General features: G+C 43.1%; 1 pseudogene; it reads left to right on the top strand.

The window, feature by feature from the left end:
* The first annotated feature begins 2449 nt into the window (after positions 1-2449).
* Positions 2450-11839, top strand: LOC133928057 (succinate dehydrogenase subunit 4, mitochondrial-like; annotated as a pseudogene).
* Positions 11840-25803: the final 13964 nt, after the last annotated feature.

The following is a 25803-nucleotide window of genomic DNA, read 5'->3' as shown; positions in this document are numbered from 1 at the left end:
AATAGTGAGAGTCCAATTTGAACTATTTTGCTTCGAGGTGAAATTAGTGGTGATAGCAAATTTTAAGACTTCAATGACAACACCAGTGAAGATGGAGCTATTCCATCCCATGAGAATACCACCCGAAGAACCCTCCGAAGGAGAAAAGGCAAAATTCTCAATTTTTTTAGGGGCTAGCTTCCTAATGAAGGAATGATCAAATATCTCTTTTGGTTTCCTAGATATAGTAAACAGCATAGGCACTTTCCTCAATTTTGGACTTGACTACATTACATTTGTCATCTTGATTAATGCCTCTGATATTCCAATTCAAAATATTTCAACTTCTTTTTGTTTGATTATCCATTAAAATTATCAGTCCAGAAGAGCTTAGCAGATCTCCAGCAAAGCAAGAGGAAGTATGAAAACTCCAACATGGGGTATAAAAAAGAAGAACAGCTAGAATTGACCAAAATCTTAAGCCAGTTTAAAGAGATCATCTCAGGAATCATATCCCAGATCAATGAAAGAATTGAAGGAACCAGACATAAACATCTCAGACCATAAAGCAAAAGGCTGATCTTAAACCGATAACAGGCAGAGTGCACATTTAGAACAAGCGCGAAAGCAACATAACCAAAGTTCAAGATCCTAACAAAATATCCACCACTTAAGCTGACATTGTACTTAATACAACATAACAAGATAGGGCATTCCTTGCTAAGCACAAGATAAAACATTGATTTATCCATTGATATCTATGCCAGTAAGCTGGAAGCTGCTCCCTTCAGCTATGTTCATTTCTTGATCATTTTGTATGTGCACCTCTTCCCTTGATGCCTCTTCCATTCTTGCCAGGAGCAACTCCGAAGTCACCTCTGAAGGAGATAGACTGCATCTCTGTAGGGCCACCAACTGTATTTGCACAACTGAGAGTTCAGGGTAGGAAAGCCCTGTTTTATTATAGTCATCTAAAGAAGAAAGTCCAGGAAATTCAACTGCAGAATTGAAACTGGTAGAGAGAGAGTTACATTAAGGAAACTATTATTGATGACTTCCCTAGATTTGGACATGCTCCTTATAATCCTCCTATAACTGTTCTTAGTCTGGCCTAACTTGTATCCATCCATCTTGTTCTGAATTCTTTTGCTTCTCTCAAACTCTTGTCAGAAATTAGGGTTGCAATTCTCTTTCTAGCCCGAGATAGCCCAACTCTCTTTGATGTTGTTTCTGCCTGAATACACTCTTCTATTGGACCTGGGAAGATGGCTTCTTCATTAATATTATTCTGATTTCTATTTTTCTTGCTTTTATATCTCTTCCTGCAGTACACCCTGGTGATTGCAGGCTTATCTGAGTAATTATCACTAGAAGTGTCCCCTGTCAGTGGGGATTTGGGAGAATCAATCCAAGTCAAAAGCAAAGGAGAACTAGTGACTGCTCTAGGGAAAGAGGACCAGTCCAGGAAGTATTCCTGGCCAAGAGACAAACTCTATATTTCAACAATCAGTGAAGGAACTAGAAAGGAAGTCTGGTGGTTTGAGGAAGGCAAAAGAACACTTTCTGTAGAATTATCTTTACCAATACTGATATGAATAAGAGATGCTAGGGTTGGTGAAAAGGTATCTGGCTTTGCTTTAAGGCTATTGCATGTGCCTCTCCATAGCTTTCATCAAACTCTCTGCCATGAAGTTGGAGATTTCTTCCAAGTTAGCACTCAACTGGATAACAGAGCTCTGAGGCTCTGTCAAACTGTTTGAAAACTGTTGCAGAATAGGTCCTTGAAGTCTGATGTTCCTGTCAGCAACCAAAGTACCTGCTACACTTTCCTGGGTGATCAGAGCTTCCCCACTTCTAACAATACCAGCAACTTGAACAAAAGAGGAAGGAGCACAAGATGATTCCTGAATAATAGAACCTGATTCAGAAATTTCATCCCCCTGCAACTGCTCGCCTAAATTCTGATTTCCCTCAAGACCAACCATCTAATCAACTATATTAGCAGCCATTTCTGGTTCCCCTGGTAGAATGGGCCCCTCATAGGGATGAGGGTTACCATTATTGGTAGGAGGGTCATCTTCATTAGAAGGCAAAATATAAGCTAGCTCAGAATTATGAATGTAAACAGGGAAAGTCCAAGACCTTCCATCCCCATCCAATTCTCTACCAAGCTTGATCACTATGCTTCTTGGAATCTTTAAAGGGTCATCAAACAACACTTTCACCAACACTCGAGCTAAGCTATTGTCAGTCGAATGCCAATACAACAACTTGTCAAAAGTAGCACAGACTTGCTGGATGAAATAGAGTTCTTTAAATTCGAAAGGGTACCTAGGAACATAATCCAACCCTTCCTAGTAAAAGGAGATCTCTTATAATTCTTGGCTTTATCATGTTTGACAAATTTGAACTCATAAGGGCCAATCCAATGTGGGTTACCATCAAGAAGAACATCTCTTTCACAGAAATCATGGAGCCTATAAACAACAATCCCATGCAGATGAGGGCTATAGTAAAGGACATGTTTCTATACCTCTTCTTCGATGTAGTGCATGATATCATGCATCAGTCCCAGTTCTTGTGCGGAAGTAAGCTCTTCCTCAATGACCGCAATTGCCAAATCTTCATTTCTCTTCACTGGATTGCCCGCAATACTGACAAAGGTTCTGATTTTTTGGTGTGGACCGCCATCCTCTACCAGAAGCCCAGCAGGGAGAAAGCGCACTGGATTGACCACAAAGTTCACCCTGTCAATGTTGCCAGGAGCAAGATCAGAGAGAGGAATAGATGAGGAGCATGGCTTTGTGTTTCTGGGCGAGGAAGCCAGAAGGTGAAGCGAGGAAGACGAGGAGTTTCCCCTCCCCTTGCTCAGATATAAGTTAGAACCTGGAAGATGAGCCGCCGAGTTGGGCTGGGAAGTGGGGCAATAATTGTCTACTTGAGCACTATCTTTAGGGACCCATTTGAAATAAGGCCTAGAGCGGTGCTTGAAACAAGATTTGGCCCAATGACCATAATTAAAGCAGAATAAGCATCGATATTCATTAAAACAATCTTTGCTACGATGGCTCAATCCCAAACATCTCCAACATTGAATGAGAGAGTTGGGAATTAAACACTTACCATCAAACTTCACAGGAGCCAAAGCATCCGCCACTGGCCTGCTATCATGCTCGACCAAAGAATAAATGCCCAAATCACTTTTTAGTCTCTCAAAAATGCCATTAACAAGAATTTGAATAGAGCTTTGACCGACTTGAACAACATGAACACCAGGACTGAGGTTGGAAGGAGGAACATCAACTCGAGAAGAAGAAAATGATGAGTCCGATAAACATTCACCCATTCTTTAAGAAAAACCAGAATTGGCAAAAGATTTGCCAGAGAACCATCTTGACAAAATATTCTACTGATGACCAGTGAAAGGAGAGAAGAATTCACCAATCTTGATCATAGAATTCAACTCTGGTGGACATGATTTCTTCACCGGAGAATCAAGAATCAGCTTTTCCTTAAAAGAAACCTACTTCACATGATATTTTTTATCTTATGATGAGAAATCACTGTCCAGCTTTCCCTCTCTTCATGTTCCCATCTTCTTTTTTCAGAGAGCCAATTTTCCACACCATCTCTCCAAAGATGAAAGTAAACATCAAAGTGATTTGAAATGAATCTTTTGAGAGAATAAACCAAGAAACCAACTTGTTTAGAGGCCACCGAGAAGCGAAAATGACGATCATATTGATAATTCACATGAAAACCAGCCGGTGAACCACCCAAGCAAGCATGCAGAGCAAGGCTAACTGATTTCTCGGTGAGCCTAAAAGAGTGGCAACGGAAGACCGCGAGCAAGAAGAAAGAGCCATTTGGAGAGGAAATGGGGTGATGCGCCGAAAATTGAAACTTACTCAAAATCTCTGCTTGAAAGCGTTGTCCATGAGTGAAGTCCCAATCTCGAACAAGGCAAGCAAGAGTTTCATCCTGCTCGAGCTCAATGAGACTAGATTGAGGAGGACCCGCCATCATCAACACTGGAAGCAAGGGAGCTAGAGGGAGCCATGGCGAGGAGAGGTGGAGCTTGAAGCAGGGGGAAGAGGGGGCGGAGCGGGGAGCTAGAGAGAGCCATCTAGCCCAATTATGCCGCCTCTGTAGACCATTATTTGATATGATGAGGAAAAACTCATTTGTGTGGGGAGAAGAACAGTCTGGAGCCTTTGAACAACTTAAGAAAATAATGACCAGTTGTCTAGTATTATCTCTGCCTGATTTCTCTAAACCTTTCATACTTGAAACTGATGCTAGCAAGTTGGGATTAGGAGTTGTACTGATGCATGAAGGCAGACCTATTGCCTTTTTCAGCAAATCATTGGGTGTAAGAGCACAAGCTCAGTCTGTTTATGACAAAGAGTCCACGGGAATTCTGGAGGTATTAAAGAAGTGGAGACATTATCTTTTGGGAAGTAAGGTAATCATCAAAACTGATCAGCACAGCTTGAAATATATCACATCTCAGAAGCTCATAGATGGAACCCAACACAAATTACTACTCAAGTTGCTTGAGTTTGATTTTTCTGTGGAATACAAAAGAGGAAAGGAAAATGTAGTAGCTGCTGCCCTTTCTAGGAAAGCCCTTTCTAGGAAAGGTGAAACAACAGAAATTCAGAACTCAATTACAACACATTGGTCACTATGGAACCTCAATGGATTGAGGATATAAAGCAAAGTTATGGAGGAGATGAAGGCTGCCAAACATTGTTACAGATGTCCAGAGAACAAACTGATCAGAACAATTGTTACTCCGCTGAAGTTGGAGTATTATATTATAAAAGGAGAATTTATGTGGGCAAACAAGGTGAACTGAGAAAAAGACTAATTGATAGCTTCCATTCTTCAGCATTTAGAGGACATTCTGGCATGAGAGCCACTTATCACAGGATCAAAAGTGTGTGCTATTAGCCCAAAATGAAAAGAGAGGTGGAGGAATTTATCTCTGAATGCCCTATATTCCAAGTAACAAAATCTGAACATGTACCAAATCCTGGACTATTAGATCCCCTTGAAATTCCTGACATGGCTTGGGCACACTAACCATGGACTCTGTGGAAGGGCTGCCAAAATCAAAAGGCAAAGATGTGATTCTGGTTGTGGTAGATAGGCTGGCTAAATATGCACATTTTGTAGCGCTTTCTCACCCTTACACAGTGTAGCAAGTGGTGCAAATCTTTATGGACAACATTTTTAAACTCCATGGAATGCCAATATCTATCATAAGCGATAGAGATAGAGTGTTCACAAGTAAACTATTCACTGAAATATTTAAGGCTCTAAAGGTTAATTTGAAGTTTAGCACTCCCTACCACCCTCAATCTGATGGGCAATCTGAAAGGGTAAATCGGTGTTTGGAGTCTTATTTGAGAAGTACGGTATTTTTAGAGGCAAGGGAATGGTGTACTTGGTTGCCTACTGCAAAGTGGTGGTATAATACTACCTTTCATACATCTTTAAAGGTCACACCCTTTCAAGCTTTATATGGGTATCCTCCTCCCCAAATTGGAGAGATACCTCTTCCATGTCAGATTTTAGAAGAAGCTAAGGTGACCATCAATCAAAAGGAATAAATGTTGCAGAAATTGAAGCATAACCTGTTTCAAGCACAAGATAGAATGAAAAAGTACGCAGATAAGAAGAGATTGGAGAAAAGTTTTGAAATTGGGGATCTTAAATATTTGAAAATATAGCCATATCGTTAGAATGCTTTTGGGCTGAGGGGATCTCTCAAACTGAGATCAAAGTATTATGGTCCTCTAAGAGTTCTTGACAAAGTAGGCAAAAGAGCTTATAAGTTGTTACTACCTAAAGGGGCTGAAATACACCCAGTTTTTCATGTGAGTCAATTGAAGAAACACTGTGGAAAATATGGTGTACCAATTCCAGGGCTTCCTCTGGTAAGCTGTGCTTGATGGAAGGGTTATTCCAAGGAAGGGTACAACTGTGGCTCAATGGTTGATAAAATGGGTGAACTTACCAATAGAGGATGCAACATGGGAGGATGTTCCATTCATTACAAACACCTTCAAGGGATTCAAACCTTGAGGACAAGGTTTATATGAAAGAGGAGTAGTGTCAGACCTCAAAAATTCAGTTTCTTCAGACAAGTTCAGAGATATTTTTCAGCTAGTGTCTTCGGAGAAGAGATGATAGGCAAAATAACTCATCGCCGATTTCATTTAAGCGCACAATAAGTTACGGGCCGTCGTCGATGGAGGATATGATGGCTCTCGTCAAATTTACTTTTCTTACTGCGTTAATGCACTGTTGAACTGTTTAAACGGTGCTTAATGTTTGCTTAAGACTTGTAATTCCATGCTAAATCACGATTACTGTAATGATGCTTAACTGAGTGGGCGGGTATACAAGCCCCAGCTAATGGAGAAGAAGTAAGACGATTGGATAGTTTCATACCTAAATAGCACATTCTGGTATCTTAGGTTACCTAGCAAATTTTTCCCCAATTTATCTTGTTCCGATCTGAAATTCTGATTGCAATTTCTTCCTGGATTTCTATCTCTGTCGAACTCAGAATTCTCGGAGTCTGACAGATCCGCAAGCCGAATCCATGGACATGGTGAGAATGACGGTGTAAGTGTAAGGAAAGAAGCACATTGCCATGGAAAGGAAAGACTGGATGGTATGGCTATGATTTGCAGGCCTGGCGTGCCCCTTGACAACTGCTGGGTTTCCAGTTGCAAGAATTGTAAAGATGAAACTGACCGATGTTGTGTAGGCGTATGTTTAGTTCCGCAAAAGCTTTCATATAATGGGTTTCGTTATATGGTATTGATCTTGGAAAAACTGAGTTTATACCACTGAAAGATACGCACTTTAGAAAGAAATTTACCATCAAACAAATCAGATTTAAAGTTTGCTGCGTTTAGAATTTTACCATTCCGTCCATTTTTAGTGGTAGCAGCCGTTAAGTCTTAGCTAAATACTCTTCTCCCTCTCCCACGCTCAGGTTAATATTTTGTCGATTTTTTTACCTGTCCATCCCTTTTTTTCTCCTCAAGTCAGTTATGTTCTTAGCATTTGTTGGTCTGATCCCTGTTCTGCAATCAATGTTGTAATCATGAGCGATCTGAGAGACTGAGACAATGATTCATCTGTTCTATGCAAGATAAGGTGTTCGATGGGTGTGAAGTGTTCAACGCATGCTTTTTATTTGGACGAGGGTATTTGTGACTTTTCACAAGCAGCTCTATTCCCCTTCAACACCTGAACCGCACATTACACTAATGGATGGTAACATAGTGCAAAATTTCTTACCGAGTGATATTTCGGTGGTATTGAGCTGAACCTGATTCTTTCGGTGTTGTAAATTTCTAAGTGCAGATCTTTCAGTGTTACAGACCAAATTTTCCATTGATCTTTGGTGATGAATCACAGTAATAGGATGAGTTGATTATTTGAGAAATGGGTATGACACATATAACTGCCATTTGTTTTTATTCCGTGAAAGTTTAACTAACCATTGACCTAACATGAGGTGATACTGCTCCTGGTTGGTATGATTTGTGTAGGAATGAGAATGACGATTAGAGGGGGTGAATAGGCGCCTCAACAAATTTCTTTCGAAATAGATGGTCTTTTCCTATTTCTCACCCAACGCACCTCAAAACGCTCAAGCGAAAGAAAAAGAATTAAAGAGACAAAGTAAGAAAACTACTTTCATGGCAACATGACTCCACAGATGAAATATGAACAATAGGTTCCATTCAGGACCATTCCATGTGTCTTTGTGCACAAAACTTGCAACTTCCAAAAAAACTAGATAATGTGGACACCGGACAAGGTTATCCTTCAAGATGATAGTCTAGTGGTAAGGGGACTCAAGACCCGCTCAAATACATGAGTATATGAGTATTTAAGCCACTAGCATCAAGAAAAATAACCCTGCAAAGGTGAAATATTGCAGCTCAAAGAAAAAGATCACCGGGCAAGAAACCTCTCCAAGTTGATGATCTAGAGGCAAAGGTACTTAAGACCCATGAGCATACGCTCGTATGTGAGTTTTTATGCCTCTAGCAACAAGAAGAATGATCTCACAAGGTGCTGAAATTTCAACCCAAAAACCAAAACGAAAATCAAAGCCGAAAATCGAAAAACTTGCAAACTTGCAAAGGAACCAATAGAGGGAAACTAGAAGGAGGGGAATTCAAGCATATGCAAAAACATAAACTTAATTACTTAAAGAGGTCAGTCCTATTTTAGGCGGATTACAAAGATTTATCTCTCAAAACTCTCACCTACTACATAGGTTAAGCACTCATCCTTCTCTCCTCTAAAAATCTAGCTCTAAAGCTCTCAAATGAGTGGCACAAGGGGGCTCAAGTGGCTGGTTTCAAGCTCTTTCTAGCCCTACCCCTCTATTTATAGGCCTAGGAAACTTGGCCCTTAAGTTTCCTAGCTTTTCCCCAAAATACCCCTCTCTTGTAGTGCACTTCTACCTACCACCGAGGGTATTTTGATCCATTTTCTTCTCCATTCATCGGACGGCTGCGGCGCCTTCACGACTTAGCTTCACCTCGACGCAAGCTTCACGATGGTGCCACATACTCATACAGTCCTCCCACGGTTTTGAGGCCAAACCGCGAAACTGCCTGCACGCTTCTCAAAGCGTGACTCACCGCCTTGCTTACACCTTAAGCAAGCGCTTCGATGTCGACGCGTGTACTCTGTCATGCGATCCTGACCGCCGGCAAGTCTCTCCCGCTCCTGATCCCTCGGGCCGCCTTGTTACTTGCACCGGCATCCCCTTCGCTTGACTTTGTCAACACGCCGTCTCCATCCGCCTTCAATGCTTTGCTTGACCTCCACGTGTTCAGCTAGGATCACCCTTAACTCCGCCCGGCCTTCTTGATCGTCTGGCACCAAGCACTCCGTTTGGCCCTGATCATCCCGTCGTCGACTGCCAAATTATATCCATCACATACACACTATGAGACAAGCAAACACGTATCTCCAACTCTAATTCCAATTAGTCCATAATCATTATGCTCAAATGAAATCTCAAATCAATTCAAATCACATCAAAGCTCATGCAAAACCGAAGATCATCAAACCAAATAAATGACAATATCAATCACTCATCACAAGAAAACCAAATCACATTTGAACTTGGTTTCTCAATTTGCTTTGATGGAGAACAATATGTTGCAGTTTCTTACAATGGAGCCTGTGACATAGTTAGGAACGATGCTAACGAGCTGATTCTTAGAGTGGAGGCAGTATCATATTTTAGCAAGAAGTAAATCCTGGTTGATGTCTGGTGGTCGTAAAATTGTCATCACTTCGAGTACATCAATTCCAGGAATTACGTTCCAATGTGGAGCTCTTATGCAGATATAATCTGCAACAACATCGGATTATGCACATTAGCTCAATATCTGACACATGAGAGGATATGTTTTCATATCTATTTTGATAATAAAGCCTTTGCAAAATTCTATTGCCAGACCAAATAGCAAAATGCACTCAGCAGTTGACCTACTTTCAGGGGCGGACCGACGTTGAGCTTTAGGGGTGCACAGGACACCCGGTGATTTTTGTTTTTCAGTGATACATCGTGTGTACCAGGTCTCTAGGACACCCTCTAACTTAACAAATAGAATACCCGAATCTCTAGACTAATAAGTGGGACACCCGGTTATTTTTGTTCTGGGTCCGCCACTGCCTACTTTGACATATATTCTGAATATTCTGACATGGACTTGGTATGGAGAATGGACCATGATGTATGGGCAATTGAGCATCAAGGATTGTAAATTTGTAATGAATAGGCTGATGAAAATGACAAGGAGATATATAAAGTACCTCTTAAAGGAAAATGAATACACTGCATGCTAGTTTGCACCTGTATTAGTAGGAACTGTTCAGTCCTCACCTTGTAACTGTCATCTGTCAATATGTGATTTACTATTAACAGGGGACTCTGCTTCATTGAATGGCTGACTGATGTCCAAAGAAAAAAAAATACTGACTACTTTGTGGTGCCCCTAGGACCTCTTCCACATAAACTACAAAGACTTTTGCTTCCTTAAACGATTTATATACACTTTTCACTGATAAAGGTGTGTTCTTCTGTAGAGAACTAAACTATAAAAAAACCAAAATTCATGTTTTTCAGTGTGGATGATGAATTAATAGAGGATAATATAACTAATGCCCAAAACCATTTAACAATATTTACCTTGTCGTACCATTATAGTGTATTGATGGACTTTGAACCCATTTACGATGTCGCATCCTTGCTGAGTTGCTGATATTCGGTGCTACTCCCTCCGATCAGGAAAAAACATTGTTTTGGACAGTGACACAGCCTCCAAAACACAGCATTTACCACTAATTTCTACTCTACTAATATATTTATAAAACCCAATATAATTGTAATTTATAATATCACGAGAGTGCTGTTCAAGGAAAATCTGCACATATGTTTATCATGTTTTCAGCCTAAATATTTTAAAAGATATTAATAATTAAAGTTTCTAAAGTTTGATTTTAGTTATGTCCGTGACATGTTTTATGTGACCGGAAGGAGTAGTCGGGAAGAAAATCGTACATTTTATAGCACACGTCATTAATATACTATGAGCAGCTTGTATTTTCAGATTATGACATTCTAATTATCTAACACTTGATGCCACTCAGTAATTAATCCGTTTTCCTACATTTTACTTGTTCGAGTTGGTTCCTTGCCCTCTTGCTTTTGCATGATATGTCTGTACTTGTGTATCCATCCATGCTCCCTAAATTAGAAAACCAATTGCTAAGTTTGTTTCGCCCAGTAATGGAAACTTGTAAGACTTTTAGAAGTTAGGCTGTAGGTTTGAAAGAAGTTGTTTGTGGTCGTGGGTGGGTGGGTTTATAACATATATTTATATCTCCTGCTCAGAAGAATGAGCTCTAATTTGTATGTCAAAGTGTATGTGTGCACAGGTTCTGGGATATGAACCAACATCTCACATCAGTGGAACACAAGTTTTACCTCGTTTGTTTTCTACTGTAGCATCCAATGGATACCCCATGCAGAAGCCACAGGTTCTTCACTTCTGCCACTCCGTGCTAGATGCTCATGAAATTGATTATGTTTGCAAATCTGATAGATCTCGGAGACATATAAGTCTGGTGTTGAAATGGAACAGTCTGATGCACAGAAATTGAGGGAGAGAGACACCCCCTTAGAGTATCTCCAACCGACTATTCATATTTGACCTCATATTCCTTTTATTTAGGGGCTCCTCATCCAGATTTCATTCCCTATTTCTCAATGCGTTCCAACCGACCCTTTATATTTAACCCACTATATTCGAATCACCTCTATTTTATTAATATTTGGTAACTCTCTCTCCTCTCTCTCCCTCCTCTCTCCCAAATGAGGGGTTGGATGAGGGCTCCTCAAATAAAGGGGGTTGGATAGGGGGTCGGTTGAAGACCGATTTTCATCGTTTTTTTCTCAAATATAGGATAGGGGGTGAGAAGAGGGCTCGATTGGAGATGCTCTGTTGTGGCATTCAGCCCACTAGAAGCAGCTATTGCTAAACCTAGAAAGCAGTCCCTTGACGAGTGAAAGCTCCAAAGTAAGGCGATCAGAGATCCCAACCCTGCTTCTTGCCTCAAGAAACAGTATGAGTACCTCTACTCTTCTGGTCGGTGCGGTGTTCATCAAGTATACATGTTCCACAAGGAGATCTTTCTGGACTATGTACACCACGAAATCACCAGAAAGTGCACTTTGATACATTTTAAGCTACTTTTGCTGGTCATGACGAAGGACACCATCACGTACTTCAATTTGTTCTAAGCTCATCGTGTTAGTTTCTCAAGGAACCCGCAATTCCCTCGTCTGTACTGAGAGAGTAATGATGATGGATAGATTATGGAGCTAGTTCTTCTGTACTCCTTCATGAACTAGCTTCGTTTCCATCTTTTTGCTGCTCCAACTTGCTCTCTTTTCAAGTTTATGTGTGTGGAAGGAATTGAGTAGTGACCAATCTGACAGCAGCCCATCAGTGCACCCTTGTTTGTAATAATGGTAAGTATCAACTGTGCAAATTTTTATTTCCTACCTCCTAGCCTGCTTAGTTGCAATGATTTTGTCCCAGGCTTATTTTGGACAGCACTGCTGTCTAGAACGTGCCGCCTCTGCCTCATTTGCTCAGCGAATTGCTTTCGTGCTGCAAAATGTTGTTCTTTGATTGGAATGCCTTTGCAGCTGATCTAAAAAAGAAATTGCGAATATGTGTTGGATGCTTATGTTTTGGTTGGAATGTTTTTGCAGCTGACACAAATAAATTATGAACTTGTGTCGATTGATGTTAAAAATGCTGGGATCCAGAACCCCCTCCAGCTGCTGCTCGGTAAATCTATACTCCTATATAATTTATTAGTTATAGTTAATTTAAAATATCTTCACCGTCCAACCGAGTTGATCAAATAGTTATACCGTGCAACGTTGGACCTCATTTCTCCTTCTAAAAATAAATTTAATCTTTAATTATTTATTTTCCATATCTACACATCCAATATTTATCTTACATACATTCAATATTCTATTATTTACCTTTCATATTTTCCAGATAGTTATATATTAAATTGATTTCACTGCGTAACAGGTGCATGATTACTCTTGCTTGGTAGCTTCACAGTAGAATGGAAAATATGTTTTGCCTTGCATTCTGGAGCTCTACTGGTCTTGCTGCCTGAATGATTCAGAAGAAAACAACTGTGTATGTGTCATCGCAAATTCTGTGTAGCACTAGCACCTCCAGCTCTGCGGCATTACATTGCCGGCCGTTTACATGCGACGCCTTTGGCTGCCGTGCGCACATGCTCCCTGACGACCGGCGCCCGCCGGCTGCATGCATGAACAGACATAAAAATGCTGCTGGCACTGAACCAGCACAGGCAGCAGCTGCGGCAGAATCGGGTACACATCTCTAGCTGTCTCTGCATGCCACCAGGAGAGGGTGACCCCAGCTGAGGTCATCAGCATGCATACTCCAGTCCCAGTCAGTGTTCACAAATTCGAATGACTTCTAAAAACCGTCCGGAGTAGGTAATTACATAGTAATTTAATAAAATTCGGTAGAAATTATTTAAATTTTTATTTTTTTAATTTGAGTTTGAACAGTAACCACTCGGTTTCTAAATACGGTGTTGATCGAATTGGTCGATAACCATAATAACCGAACGATTACCGTCACAATTTTAAACCCTACTCACAGTTCTCTGTACCGGTCATCAATCACACTATACAGTGAATCTCTTAAGTGAATGGTAGTATTAAGAGCCTATTTATTTCTACTTTGGATTGTGTATTTTAACTTCTACAATTTGAAACTAAAATAAATAGGTAGTTTTTTGTCATATCTTTTTACAATCTGCTTGTTAGCTTATAGGAATATAAAAAGCTGATTTTTCTTAACATTTCATATATTTTGAAAGTCTATTTTACTAAACTACTCATCAAAAGTTTTTAAAAATTCATAATTAAAAGTTTTTTACAATCTACAATTTACAAATTATTTTTTAAAATCCTCAGCTAAAAAGGCCTTGTGGTTTGAGCAATCACTCTTGTATCAGGGAAGCAGTGCAAGAAAGAGAGCAGGAAAAGTAGCGTAAGGAGAAAAGGTGCCAAATCCAAGAACCCCCTTCTCTTTCCAGTTCTTCACTACAGGGCATCTCATTTCATCTTCTGATTTGGCTCCTTGTCTCCTTGCCTTATCTCCTGCTTTTGTTTTTATTTCTTTAGATCTCACATCACATATAGGTTTAGTTTGGCACAGCTGAAAGTTATGAGTTTTTACTGAAAAACAGCTTTTGTTAAAAGCTATTTATGACTTTTGGTTTTTAGCTGTTGGCTTTTATCAGATTTTTTTAGGTTTTTAACATATTAAAAGTTAAAAAAGGCACTTAAGTCAGTTTATCAGTTTTTAGTTCATTTCATCATAAACCAGCTTTTCAGTTTTTTAAATAACAACAATAAACCAACTTTTTTATTTTAACTTTTGATTTCTGAAAAATAGAAACCAATAATAAATTAAAGACAATAATAAACTAAAACATGCATGTCAAAATATGGCTAGGTTCGCAGAGGAGGTGAATAGTCTGAGATGCTTGCAGTTGCAGGACCCAAAGGACCATTGAATTGTGGCAGTGGCACAAAGACGCATAGTGAATACAGAGAAAAATAGATGTGGCTAGGATTCCCAGACTGCTCACCTTTGTTGCCTTGCTGGCTATTACAGCTCAGCACCTGATTATATATTTCTTTTTTCACTCTCTTTCTCTAGATTTGTTGAATGGGGTCTGCTCTGCTGCATCCAATGCTGATTTGGTCCTTTTAATCCTAATAGCAGCTTCTTGTTTTGAGCAAAATAATTGCAATCAATCAACAGTGCACCTCATGGATGCACACTTTTCACTTTTAATGTCCAGAAGCTTTTGATATTTAATTGTCATGTCACAACCTTTTGCAATGAATATCTAAATTCAATAATAAAAGGTAGAACATGCTAGTTTTAGCATCATATCCAGGGAAATAATTCTGTATCATTGATGATTTTAGAACTTCAAAACTATAATTTGGATTTACACGACACGAGACTCCTATTGCTCTCGTCACATCTTGTATACTACTTTCATTTGTTATTTACAAATAGAGCAGGAAGAACAAACAGGCTCTACTGAATGTATTGTCTACCTAATGCATTCAGTTACTTTCTGAATGCAGTCTCTCATTAGGATAAATCGCTGGTTCTACTTTGAGCAGCATTCTATCTCATGAGCTATGGAACTAGTAGATCACACGTCCTGCTATATCTGATGACCAGATCTTCTCAATAATGCCTACATATAATATAGTCTCCTCTCCCCTGCAATTTTGGACGAAACAGGCTGGAAGTTGGTACATTGTGATGATTGTTTCTGCAGAGACAAAGTCATTGGATTCTCATCTCCATAACAGCATCAGGCATGTAGCCTCCCCCTTGTTTAATCTTGTTCCCAATTTGGCTTCTTATTTGATCAACTTGACACCTTGGGGATGTCTCTCTTCATACAGATTGCATCCAACACTCCTCTAGAAAAAAAATATCAGGAAAAGTTTCCGGTTTCCAAAATGCAGCCCAGGAGTAACACTGAGCACTTTGGTTGTAATTTTGTGAGCTCTCCTTAGTTCGGCACTGCTATTAACCATGCACGCATGTTTGAAGAATTAGAATATGTGCACTGCTCTGATATCATACATTACGTCTAGGCCGACCATGTATCAGGTCAAAGTACTCTGCAAGTTGGTATCTTAATTTTCTATCTGGGTTGCTTGAGTGTGTGAGCATGGTTTACTGGATGCAAATTTGGATCTTGGGGGGAGTATCTGACTGGACCCATTGCTAACCTGTTTTTGGCTGCTTCCTTTGCCAAAACTCCAGCAACTTGCATGGTGCACCCTAGGACCTCTATTGCACATTGTTTCCCGAATTATCTATGCACTGTGCTTCGTGTGATGAAATGGATATGCTTGACTATTCAATTAAGCAATCGTGCCTATATGAACTTTATAAAGCTGCAATTATAATTCAAGTAAACCAACTTACCTATTGGTTATATTTTAGTTGGGCTTTGATGCAGTTGGGTAAACTGCGTTGCAGACACTAGTACTATCAAAGTAGTGCGCATGTTCTAAATTTTGGGTAGAAGTATAGAAAAAAAAATGTAAGATCCGCCACGTCAAATAATATCGATGCATGTATATCGAAAATATTTTTATAACATTATGCTTGCCACAGCAATAAATTTAGAAGTTATTACCTCCTTACCGCCATTTCTCTTACAATATAAACATAAAACTACAAAATAAACATGGCATCATAAACACATTTGAAAGTTCAAGAGAATAAATATGTTATAGTTGCATTTGGAACAGGTGAAAGATAAGGGTGTGTTTGGTTGTTCAAATTTACCTTAACTGGCCAAGTGGATACATATAATCTCATAAGTGTGTTTGGTTGCTTGCATCTACTGTTCTAATCTGAGCCGACAGATACAAATATACGGCTTTATCTTGATCCAGGAGAGCCTAGATGCAGGATCTGTATTCACTCATGCAGACGGACTTATTTGTCAGTGTCACAAAATCATTTTTATACGGGTAACTAATCATAATATCAACTCTTAATTCGCTCATACGTCATCAGATTCAATCAACTAAATAGTAACTTAGCTTAACCTGTCCAAACAGATACAACTAATTGAACACTTTTATTTTTAACAAATACGACTCTATGAGTCTGCTTCATCTTAACATATTTTCCTTTAGTCTATTTATACCATAGAGCTTTACAAGGCTTCATCTAAAAAATCAAACACATTCTTAACTAAGCTAGCTAGCTCCCTATGTAGCAGCAGAGGCAATCTTGAGTTGCTAGAGACACGGTAAGGGATTCTCACTTTACACTGCACATAGGAGGAGCTTTTGGAGCCCTAAAAGCCAGCCCCTGCTAATCCCGACCGGACATCTGCTCCGGGCTCTTTTCCGTGCTAATCCCGACCGGTCAAAGGAAAATCCCGGGGACCCAACCCAAAGCAAAAAAGCCTACGGTACCAGCGGCAGGGGACAAGCCACTTGCGTGTGGTGGGCCCTGGCTGTCTGTCCGGCATCGTCTTCTTCTTCCTGCGCTGATTCATCTCTGGCATGGTGTACCAGCAAGGGCTTTCTAGATGAACTGGAGAAGGAGAGAAGATGAAGAAAAGAGCTCTCTAGATGGGCACCAAAAAATATGGTCTTTTGCCTTTTTCTTTTTTAATCCATTTTTATGTTTTGATGGCATCCATTTTATGAAAGCAGTGGTGTGTATCTGGTACAGTACTGGCAAATGTTACTGGTGTTACGAAACTCGATTAACCATTGGATGCCCTGCACATGACAATGAGCCGTTCTATTCGGCAGTCAGGGCTAGCGTCGACGAACTCCCTTTTTTTTTCTCCTATTGCTTTCCTATTCCTCTCGTGCCATGGTCAGCATGGTTGAGAGTTGAATGAAGTCACATTTGTATTTTTCGTTCTTCTTTCTTACGATGTTTGTTAGGTGTCAAAGTTCACATCCTTGAGTCGAAACCGCTTTTTCACGGATTCAAAGTTTTGGATTTTGTGTCAAATCCTCAGCGATAGAGCTGGTGTGGGGAGGTGGAGTGGATGATGAGATAGGATTAACATACTGTTCTAACGAGGAACATGTTGTCCATGAGAAACGTTTCTGTGGATGATCGTATACTAGAGACGCTCTATATCTATCGTAGTGTTACATTGATGAAACACTATTAAAAGTAAATACTAACGTACTGTAATGTTTTTTTAAGAAATAGAAAAATTTACTATTTAAAGTTGTAGGATACTAAAAGCATCCTAAGAGAATTGCTACCCTCCACACTATCCCGGTTTTTAGCTAGTAGGGTCAAAAACTAGTCTCCAATAGGAACGCTATCGCCGCTGTTACCTTGGCGCACACTTCATTCTCGTCCTCCCGCATCTAGCGAGTGTCTCTCTCCACACCATCCCTCAACCGTCGCTCTGGAAGGAAATTTATGAGACCCGGTCTCACAGAAAGACCCCTTTTTGTGCATACCATGTGTCCATCTCATTCCTCTCAGTTACACGTGTCAGCCTTTGGATCAGTGAAGAACGGCATGGATCAGGGTCTCTTAGGGGTCTTTCGGTGAAGAGTCTCGTAGAATTTCCTTCCCGTCGCTCCGCCTCGTGCGCTCCCGCCACCACCTTGACCAGCCTGGGACCATGATGGAGCCACGCTGCCCCCAACCGAAGGTAGGTCCATTTTCCCCTCGCCAGCCTTTTCTTCCCTTCCCATCCTCCCAAATCCAGCCGGAGAAGGCCCCTGCCACCTACGGCCTCCCTATCCCCTGCCGCCTACCTCTGCCCATCCCCTACGCGTCGCCCCTGCCTACGTGCAACCCTACGCTCCGCCCCCGCCACCTGCAACCCTCCGCTCTGCCCCCACTGCATACCGCCCTGTGCGCCACCCGCTCCGGCAGCCGTCCATCACCAGCCAGCCGCCCAGGTACTTGCTCTGGCAGATGTCCATCTCCGGCCAGCAACCAAGGCGCCCACTCTAGCCACCAAGTCGCCCGCTCCACCCACCTTGATGGAGTTGTGTTAGTTTCAGCATGATTGAATTTGTTAACACAGTTTGATTGCAGTACGCTGCCTCAATAACACATTTTCCTTTTGATTTTCTTCTAAAAGGTTATTTGTTTGTTCTAACCTTTCATCATTTTTTTTGCTTTTTTGAACAAGCCCGAAGAGCCATCAAATGTGCCTACTCGAGAATATCAGCTTGACATAACAGTGATGTCTCTTAGGTGGAATTCATAGTTTTTGCTTCCTAGCTTTTTCCAATAAGGTGTGTATTGGTGGTGGACACTGGATTCAAAACCATTTCTCAGCCTTCTTGTATGCATACAAAGTGGCTCTTGGTCTTGGGACTGAAGTTACAATGTGTGTTTCAAAAATTGCTGTTTCTTCTAACCCAATTAGTGATTACAAGTCATATGGTTGTTCAAATGCTAAAAAGCACACTAGAATGTCATATTATTTTCATTATACATATTTGTGGAAAAATATGTAATCTTCGAACAGGCGCGCTGTCATTTACATCATTAGCTAATTTTGAACAAGTAGATACATATTTGTTTATATGACTTGGTGAATAAATTTGATTGTTTACACAATCTTCTTCCTGGTTTGCTTGTGTGATGCGTTCCGTTCAAAAACGACACTAATTTTTGTCCTTTGGAACCCAAGAATTTTCTTAGCCTTTCAAAAACCGCGTGTAGAATGTAACTGTCTTTTAGTCATATTCCGTTGTTTTTCTTTTCCCTACCCACTTACGACTTCCAAGTTGGAATGGGTCTTGCCAAACAACTACAAGTCAAGCTTCCCAGCTACTTGTGATGTTGCTTCTTCCTAGGAAGTTCCACGCCAACAACTAGGCAAATGTAAGCCATTAAGTGTAGAAATTCACAACATTGGACCATTGGTTAGAGTTCCAGACTAAAGATGTTTTCTTAATGTTAGGGGAAAATATACTAGCCTGAGAATAATAGTTGGCGGTCGCTATCAAAGGTCCCTCCAGAGCATTCGATCTCCAGACTCGGCAGGAGGCCCCATCCCCGGAGGCTGCAAATCCCTTCGAACCACCTCTTCGGTTCACACATGGCCTTCCGAAGACTCAGAGCTATAGCAAGTACCCCCAGAGCCTTCGGCCTCCGAACTCAACAGGAGGTCTTATGCCCAGGGGCTGCAGACCCCTTCGGGCCACCCCTCTGGTGCCCATACGGCCTTCTGAAGCCTAAAGGCGCGACCGGCCTCTGGAGATAATATCGGAGAAGAAAGGACTTCCCCTCTCTGCCGCAGACCTGACGCGAGGTGACAAGTGATAAATGCCGGTGCAAGTGGTGCTTATCCTGACACCACAACACGATGCAAGTCATCCTGACACCCCCAACAAAGCAGCGCCGGGTCATAATTGGTAGTCGTCTCACCCCTCAGGGGGTAAGCACCAACATAGTTACCACGGTAGATATTTATTTTCTATGTAGGGTAAAAGGTAGTTATCCAGAATAAGCCTAGTAATTCGGCCAGGTCCTAGATATTTGTACATCGTGATAACTTGTACACTAAGCTACGTACTGCCTTATAAAGTTTTCCTGTGATACTCCCCCTAGCCCAGTCCATATCTTTATGATCAATACATTCGTGGTGTTCCTTCCTCTCAAACTTCGTCTCTAAGCTTGAGTCTCCTTCTTAGAAGAAACTCTCGTCGTACTTGCTGGGGCAAGACGGTCTTTTGCTCCAACAGCGCGCCGTCCATGGGGATCTTGAACACAGAAGTGCTAAGAGAGGTAGGAATCCACCAGAAAAATCACCAACGCGCTAGCCACCATATCCACCGTTACAACCATGCAACCATACGCGTGGCCGTCTCAGCCGTGTACATTGCGTATACCCTCCAGCCTCGCTGCCATATGGGACAGCGCTCCTCCGGCCTTGACCAACCCAGAACCTTGGATCGGTACGGAAACTCCAGACGGCACGGAGCCCTTCCAGCCTCTACATGGTGAATACCTCGCTGCACCAGAAGAGGTCGCGGCCGAGGTCGCAGCCAAGCAAGCCGCCTTCCAGTGGTTCTGGGCGGTCGAATCCCAGAATGTCCCCACCTGGACTTGGTCCCAGGTTATCTCCTTCGACAACACCTGGGACGCCCCGGGCGAGCCTACACCTTTGGAGAACCTGTACACCCAGCGTCCTCCTCCCCCCACTGGGCAAAGGAAGGTTCCGAAGAGGTGCGATACTTTGGAGTGCGCAGACCCCACCAGCACCTCCCACGCAGCCCTCGTGACGCCAACCGCGTGCGGGGAACCTCAAGTCCATCTCATCCAGGGAGGCGTTGTCAGAGCCACTCTGGCTCCAAAAACCAGTTCACTAGACAACCCCGACGGTCTACCCAAAGGAAAGGAGGCCCAGGGGAAACCACAGGCTCCGGGGTACGCGGCCCCCCGGCAGTGACCTCAATGTCAGCCACAAGCTCTGGTACCCCCGGAGCCATACGGGTGTATCCGGCGCGGCAACAACACCAACGACTGCCGAACCCTCAGGACCTTCCGGGAGGAGTACCTCGAAAGACAAGCAGGATACTTGGCCACGGAGGGAACCGGCAAAGGATGACACATGGGTCAGAAGACTGGGGCAAACTCCCGAGCAGATCCCTGGCCCTTCGACCCTGCTCTGTCGCCATCAACTCTGCTACCAACGGTGCAATATCCCAGCGACAAGGACTGAGTCCGAGAACATCGCCGCCAGGCTCTAGGCGGATTACCTCTGGAGCCGGGCAACGGCTAAGGACCGAGGGGGTCGAGGACCACCTCTCCTGACTAACCTTCGGCTTCACCTCTGACACACGCCGTCGCCAGGCTCTGGGCGGATTACCTCCAGAGAGGGACAACGGCTAAGGGCCGAGGGGGTCGAGGACCACCTCTCCCGACTAACCTTCGGCTCGCCTTTGACACGCTATCACCAGGCTTTGAGCGGATTACCTCTAGAGCTGGGCAGCAGCTAAGGACCGAGGGGGTCGAGGAAAATCTCTCTCGGCCTAGTCGTAGGCCTCGAGGCCTTCAAGCCTCATAATAAAGGCTTTACTCTGGTAAAGGTTCGCCAACTGTTACCTATAGATAGTTTACCCAGTTGGTCTATCTTTCGTACAGTACGATAAAAAATATGTTGGAGGCCTCCAACCTTACTGCTAGAAGCTTTTACAACAGATAGCCATTAGGTAGAATGGTAGATCTAGATTATGTCCCTGTTTAGCAGTAAGCAGTAGAACTTAAGTTACATCTTCCTTTGACATGAGTTATAATTAGTCATCTGACATAGTTATGTCTTATACTGTAATTAGCTGCTTATTGCCAACAGTAGACTACAAAACTTAACTAGTAACGTAACCACACAAAACCCACGCCTGCAGTTGCGCCGCATGCCTAGGTCACCCAGAGGGCAAATTTTGCCAAGGTGTCCTGAAAGGCATTGCATAGCCTCGGCAGTGTCGAAGCCATGCCCCGGGGGGCGGTGATGCGGTGCTCTGAGGAATGATGTCGCAAGGAATCCTCGTTGCACGACATACCTGCACACCGCGGGCACAGCAGGCCTAGGTCACCGCGAAGGCATCAAGCCTAGTTTTCCTGGAAGGCGTTGCATAGCCTCGATAGTGTGTAGATGTCGGTTATCAAGGAACTTCCTTGGTAATGTAGTTGCGGCGCCCCCGACAGATTTTTTCGGGTGGCGTGATACACCCACGCACCTGTAGGCATTGCTTACCTAAACATAAAGTCACCTGAAAAGGTTCCCCGAAGGGTAGGCTTTGCCCTGGTAGGCAGTGGAGCCCACACACCTGCAGCAGCACAACATGCCTAGATCACCCAGAGGGCAGATTATGACAGGGTGTCCTAGAAGGCATTGCATAGCCTCAGTAGTGTGGACGTTACCTTGATGTGAGGATGTGGTGCTCTGAGGAATGCTGTCGCAAGTAATCCTCGTTGCACGACATGCTTATATACCGCGAGCGCAGCATGCCTAGGTCACCGTGAGGGCATCAAGCCTAGGTTTCCCGGAAGGCATTGCATAGCTTCGGTTGTATAAATACCACGCGCCAGGGCACACCCTTGGCGGACAGTGTTGCGGTGCACCCAGGGCGTTTTCTCGAGAGCACGACGAGCCTACACATAATGGGCATAGCATGCCTAGGTCACCTGGAAGGCAAGGCTACCTAGGTTTCCTGAAAGGTATTGCGTAGCCCCGATAGTGTGTAGAGCCTTCAACATTAATACATGCTGAAGGGGATACAAAACCTCCAGCAAAAACGGATAGTCTTACAAAAGGATACAAAACTTCTGGAAAAAATGGAAAGCCTTACAAAAGGATACAAAATCTCCGACAAAAAACAGAGAGTCTTACAAAAAGATACAAAACCTCCGGCAAAAAATGGAGTCTTACAAAAGGATACAAAACTTCCGGCAAAAAACGAAGAGTCTTACAAAACCTCTGGAAAAAAATGAAAAGCCCTTTACAAAACCCCCGGCGAAGACACAGAATCCTACCAAACCTCCGACAAAGGTGAAGAGTCCTACCAAACCTCCGACAAAAGCGGAGACTCCTACAAACCTCCGGCAAAAACGGAGAGCCCTTTACAAAACCTCCGGCAAAAACGAAGAGCCATTTTGTAGGATCAAGGATACCGACTAGAGGGGGGGTGAATAGGCGGTTTTAAAAACTAATTTCTAAGCGATCAAGAAAACTAGCGAAAACAAACTAAGGACCACTAGAGCAATAAGTAGAACAACTAAGAGCTATGTTGAGGTTTGCAAACTTAGGGTGACATGCAACAATTTATAATCTAAGAAGATAAATTACTTGATGTAAATTGCATGAAAGTAAATAGCTCAACAATAAAGTAAATAGCTCAAAAATAACACAAGAGATTTTTTTTCCCGTGGTATCGGTGATTTGCCGATCACCACTAATCCACGTTGAGGTAAGTTCAAGCTTCAAACCGCTTCTCTATCAAGTATTCAATTCTCACATGAGAAAAGGCTCATACCGAGCAACTTGACCTTAAGCCGGAATTGAACAAGAACTACTCAAAAACTCGATTCCACTAGCTAAGCACTTTACCGCTCCGGCAAGGAGTGCTTAAACCTTTCACAATCACCATCGCGGCTCATTCACAATGTTCCTTGAAGGGCTCGAAGGTACCACAACTCCAAGCCGTCTAGGAGGCAACCTCTAGGAGTAATAAGTCGATGATGCTTGCTTAAAGAATCACAAGTGCCTAATTGCTCAAACTCTTTGAAATTATGACTAGTTGCTCTCAACCTCTCAAAGATGCAATCACCAAGTCAATGGAGAGGGAGAGCAAGGGCAAGAGCTCAAGATGTTGTATTTATGTGCTAGAATCAAGAGAGGCCTTCAATGAACCAGCCATGCCCTTATTTATACCCCTCTACACAAAAACTGACCGTTACTGCAGTTCTGACAGTTCTGCGCAAGTGGCGATTAGACTGCAGCACAAATGGTGATTAGACCGCCCCCGTACAATGGCTACAGACAGCAGTCGAATTTAATTCTGACACAGGCTGGCAGTCAGACCGCCATCCTTCTCGGTCAGACCGCTGCTCTTCTCGGTCAGACCGCCAACACAAAAACCTTCTGTATGCGCACGGTCGGACCGACAACAAACCGGCTGTCAGACCGTCACAATCTTGGCGATTAGATCAGCCGACCTCGCGATAAGACCGGGGGATCCAAAACTCTCTGTATGATTTTCGGTCAGACCAGCACACCATTCGGTCAGACCGGGACTTGGTTCTACTGAGCATTTGAGGAGATTTTATACAGGTTAGACCGGCCTCTCCGGCGGTCAGACCGCGACTGGGTTCAGCTCAGCATAGATGAGGCTTTATACAGCGGTCAGACCGACCTCTCCAGCGGTCAAACCGCCAGTACACAGAAACACCCCAGAGATGAGTTTTTTATGGGTTCTTTCAAACTAAAATTTCCACTCTATATGAAATACAAGTTTGAGAAATTATAGCACTATAGATACCTCAAGTAGACACACATTAACCTCTCTTTTATAGTACGACACTTATCCTATCAATCCAGCCAATTTCTGTTCTCTAATCTCTGTTGACCGGTAAAAGAAAATGCCCTACAATTATCCCTTTGCCTTGAGCTAGCCATTCTTCATGTTTTCCACTGATGCAACTTCTAGCTCCGCAACATCTTTGTGACTAACCTTTTCATAACTCATTCAAACATGTTAGTTCACAAAAGACATATTATTATTAATTACCAAAACACAAATTAGGTACTTAGATGCTTCACCTTTACAAAACCTACAGCAAAGGCGGAGAGTCCTACCAAACCTCCGACAAAAGCGGAGAGTCCTACAAAACCTCTGACAAAAACGTAGAGCCCTTTACAAATCCTTCGGCAAAAATGGAGAGTCCTTTATAAAACCTCCGGCAAAGACGGAGAGTCCTACCAAACATCCGACAAAATCGGAGAGTCCTATCAAACCTCTGACAAAAATGGAGAGTCCTACAAAACCTCCAGAAAAAATGGAGAGCCCTTTGCAAAAGCTCTGGCAAAAACGAAGAGACTTCTGAAAACCTCCGCAAGGCGGAGCGTCTTACAAAAACCTCCGCCAAACAGTCTTGCAAAAGCTCCGGTAAAAACAAAGAGACTTCCGAAAACCTCTGCGAGGCAGAGCGTCTTACAGAAACCTCCACCAAGCAGTCTTGCAAAAGCTCTGGGAAAAATGGAGAGACTTCTGAAAATCTCCGCAAGGCGGAGCGTCTTACAAAAACCTTCGCCAAACAGCCATGCAAAAGCTCCAGCAAAAATGGAGAGAGTTCTGAAAACCTCCACGAGACGGAGCGTCTTATAAAAAAATCCACTAAATAGTCTCACAAAACCTCCACCAGATGGAGAGATTCCAAAAAACCTATCGAACAAAATCCCACGACATCTTGAAGGCAAGCGACTCCGTGCCGGAGGGATGCGAAGCCCACTAGCCCCTAACAGACGCAGCCAACAGACCGAGGAGGTCATGCTAACAATAAGTAAAAGCCCAATCTGCGTGGCACGGGAAATAGTATGGTATTCCTGGGTGGATTACCTCCGGAGCCGGGCAGTGGCTAAGGGCCGAGGGGGGTCGAGGACCACCTCTCCCGACTAGCCTTCAGCTTCGCCTCTGACACGTCGTCGCCAGGCTCCGGGCGGATACCTCCGGAGCCGGGCAACCGCTAAGGGCCGAGGGGGTCGAGGACCACCTCTCTTGTCTGGCCTCAGTTTTGCCTCGACACACCATCGCTAAGCTCCGGGCGGATTACCTCCAGAGCCGAGCAGTGGATAAGGGCCGAGGGGGTTGAGGACCACCTCTCCCAACTGACCTTTGGCTTCGCCTCCGACGCGCCGTCGCCAGGCTCCGGGCGGATTACCTCCGGAGCCGGGTAGTGGCTAAGGGCCGAGGGGGTCAAGGACCACCTCTCCTGACTAACCTTCGGCTTCGCCTACGACGCGCCATCGCCAGGCTCCGGGCGGATTACCTCCGGAGCCGATCAGCGGCTAAGGTTTGAGGGGGTCGAGGACCACCCTTCCCGTCTGGCCTTCGGCTTCACCTCCGACATATTGTTGCCA

The sequence above is a fragment of the Phragmites australis genome, chromosome 9 (genome assembly GCF_958298935.1).
Source record: "Phragmites australis chromosome 9, lpPhrAust1.1, whole genome shotgun sequence".
Classification (NCBI taxonomy): Eukaryota; Viridiplantae; Streptophyta; class Magnoliopsida; order Poales; family Poaceae; genus Phragmites; species Phragmites australis.
The sequence above is the reverse complement of the archived record's forward strand: the minus strand, read 5'-3'. Positions and strand labels throughout refer to the sequence as shown.